This window comes from Euphorbia lathyris, chromosome 2 (assembly GCF_963576675.1).
Source record: "Euphorbia lathyris chromosome 2, ddEupLath1.1, whole genome shotgun sequence".
NCBI classification, from domain to species: Eukaryota; Viridiplantae; Streptophyta; class Magnoliopsida; order Malpighiales; family Euphorbiaceae; genus Euphorbia; species Euphorbia lathyris.
The window spans coordinates 109,811,080-109,814,617 of record NC_088911.1 but is presented as its reverse complement, the minus strand read 5'-3'; the positions used below and the strand labels follow the sequence as shown (position 1 = coordinate 109,814,617).

General features: G+C 38.3%; 1 pseudogene; it reads left to right on the top strand.

The window, feature by feature from the left end:
• The first annotated feature begins 937 nt into the window (after positions 1-937).
• LOC136217364 (UDP-glycosyltransferase 88B1-like) lies at positions 938-1,698 on the top strand (annotated as a pseudogene).
• The last annotated feature ends 1,840 nt before the right edge of the window (positions 1,699-3,538 follow it).

Genomic DNA, 3,538 nt, shown 5'->3' with positions numbered 1-3,538 from the left:
GCCCTTCTGGTTAAACAGCTATGGCGGTTGATTGATAGGCCGGATTCTTTGTGCTCTAAAGTATTTCAATTTAAATATTTAAGATCTAATTCTTGGGTCGATTTTAACTGCAGGGCTGGGGATAGTTATGTGTGGCGATGTATTGTTAGTGTGAGGCCTATTCTCTTTGAAGGAGGACTATGGCATGTGGGAAATGGGGATCATATTCGAATTAGTAAGGATAGATGGCTTCCTGGTGTCCCGTGATGTAGGCCTCTGGCAATGAAACATTTGACTCCATCTGAATTCGTCTCATCGTTGGTGTTACAAGGTACGGTTCATTGGAATGAAAGGCTTGTGCATGAGTGTTTTTTTGATGATGATGCTGAGCAAGTGATACAAATCCCATGGGTAAATTACATACGTGGTGTACAACCTTTATCTATTTTCACACTTTGGTGTACAACCTTCAATTTTGCACACTAAAATATACAACCTTTTGGTGACCTCCCAATAAAGTGTACAACAAGTAATTGTGACCAGACAACCCGAAGTCAACGTGCCACCTCAGCAATTTAACCTTTCTAAAAATAAAAAATTAACCCAATAAATATAACATTACTTTTATACCCTTTATAAAATCTTCTTCTTCAACCTTCACCCTTATTTTCTTTTTACTCTATTTTCAAAAAATTATTTCTCTCTCTTCAATCTTCATACTTGTTTTCTTTGTACTCCATTTTCAAAAATTATTTCTCTCTAACTCTCATTCTCTCTCTTATTTTCTCTCTCACCTCTCTCATCACTTCTCTCTCTAACTTTTAATAAAGTTGACAAATTTGAATAATCTGACGCAGGATTAATCTAAATTTCTCAACGCCAATTCAATACACAAGAATATACTTATCCTATATAAAGCTAAACTACTGCTCTCCTCTCTCACCAAGCTTAAAAAACAATGGCACAAGACACCATTGTTTTATATCCTTCTCCTGGAAAAGGACATATTTTCTCTATGATAGAACTAGCAAACACTATAACCAAACACCACCCTTCTGTCTCAGTTACCATCATAATTTTCACTTCACCCGACGACACAACTAATTATTCATCCCCGACTCCATCAATAAAATTTGTTCACCTCCCCGCCGCCCCTCTCCCGACAGCCGTATTCTCCTCTTTTAAAGACGTTATAGCTTCCTTCTTCGAATTCCCTGAGCTCAACAACGATAATCTTCATCAACCCCTGACTGGACTTTCTAACTCCACTAATATCAAAGCTTTAGTGATTGATTTCTTCTGCAACTCCGCCGTCGGTGTTTTCTCTAGCCTGAATTTTCCGATTTACTATTATTACACTTGTAATGCTACAGCTCTCTGTTGTTTACTTTATTGGCCGAAAATCGATAAGAATGTCGCCGAGGGATTCAAAGTTGTGGATATTCCAGGGGCGCTGGAGAGACTTTCATCGGAAGATTTACCTGTGGTAATGCTGGATAGATCTCATAGAGTTTATGATTATTTCATTGTTTCATTGATATGGTGAATCAGACGGCGAAATCTGCCGGAATCATCTTGAATTCGTTTCAATCTTTAGAGCCTAGAGCTGTTAAAGCTTTAGTAGAAGGTAATTGCACTCCTGATTCGCAGATTCCCCCAACTTACTTCGTAGGTCCTGTTGTGTCCATTAGGAAAGAAGAATATGAATGCCTGAGTTAGAGAGAGAAGTGATGAGAGAGAGAGAAAATAAGAGAGATATGAGAGTTAGAGAGAGAAATAATTTTGGAAAATGGAGTACAAAAAAACAAGTATGAAGATTGAAGAGAGAGAAATAATTTTTTAAAATGGAGTAGAAAGAAAATAAGGGTGAAGGTTGAAGAAGAAGATTTTATAAAGGGTATAAAAGTAATGTTATATTATTGGGTTAATTTTTTATTTTTAGAAAAGTTAAATTGCTGAGGTGGCGCGTTGACTTCGGGTTGACCGGTCACAATTACCTGTTGTACACTTTAGTGGGAGGTCACCAAAAGATTGTACATTTTAGTGTGCAAAATTGAAGGTTGTACACCAAAGTGTGAAAATAGGTAAAGGTTGTACACCATGTATGTAATTTACCCCAAATCCCATTGAGGCCGAATGCTGTGGATGCTTTCTTTTGGCCGTTCTCGAGGTATGGAAAATATGAGGTAAAGTCTGGATATGCGATTGCTCTTCAACGGAATATGGTGTTCTCGCGATTCCCGGATTCATCAAATGGTCCTAGTAAGTTTTGGAAGCATCTCTGGAAGCTTAAACTACCTCCCAAGGTAATCCATCTAATTTGGTCTTGTTGTAAAGAATTTGTACCTTGCGCTTCAAATTTGATTGCCCGCAATATTAGTGAGTCGTCCACTTGCTGTTTTTGTGGCGTGAATGACGGTTCCTTGATTCATTTATTCAAAATCTGTTGGGTATCTAGACGACTATGGAAATGTGGGGATTTGTCAGTAAAGGTTTACCAGGTTATTGGGAACTCTTTGTTGGTCCCGTGTAATTAGTTCCAAGGGGGGGTTAGGAACTAATGTAACTTTTTCGCTTAAATATGCTGACTTAATTTAATTCTTTAAATTACTTTACTCAGTTTTGGTCAGCAAGGCCGAGCAAGATGTAAGACAGCTTTAGTCAGAGGTTGACTAGAACCGTTTTACTTGTGAGTTGGGAATTAACACTTAAGGTCAGCTTCCAACTCAGCACTCCGATTACTCAGTGTCAGCTTATACGATTTATATCCTGAGTAATTTAAGCAAGCAACACATACATATATATATATATTGAGAGAAGGAGTTAGAAATTACTCAGCAGACTTATCCTGGTTCGGCCTCACCGCCTACATCCAGTCCCCAGAATCCTTCCGGGCTTTTTCAATCCAATACTGAGCTCTTTAAAGGTAGAGCACAAAACCGTTTACAAGCAATTGAGTATGCAAGAGTACCGTCCTTTATTCGTCTACTCAACCCCTACTGAGCGCTATAACCAAACGCTCAGATTTTCTCTACCGCTGAGTACTAAAACCGAATACTCAGCACCACTCTCTCAATTTTTACAATTGATACAAATTTGTTCTTTCTAGATGAAGAACACTTTAGATTAATACAAATTCAATCTAGACTTTTACACAGAAATAAGATTTGGGTGTAAGTATTTGCTTTTCTTGTTTGTATGTGCTTGTATGTATGCTTTTCTCTTTTGTACTTCGGCAAAGGATCTAAGAGATGAACTTGTCATTTTATAGTGAATTCTGAGGCTTTAATCATTTGAATTCAGATGTATCCGTTGGATTCAAACGGTCTTCTTGCGTCATTCTCTGGTCAGCATACAGTTTTGCAGGCCAATCCTATCGTCTGATTTTAGCAAGCGTCAGGCTTGTCTTCTTCCGCCAGGTTCGTCTTTTAGCGCCAGTTTCGTCTTTTAGCCAAATTCCAGTTGACCCATGCATCTCGAAACTGTCTCCTTGCGTAATTCCAAAGCTTCTGAATTGGCGTAGACTCATGTCGGATCTTGTCATTTAGTAAACGGATCA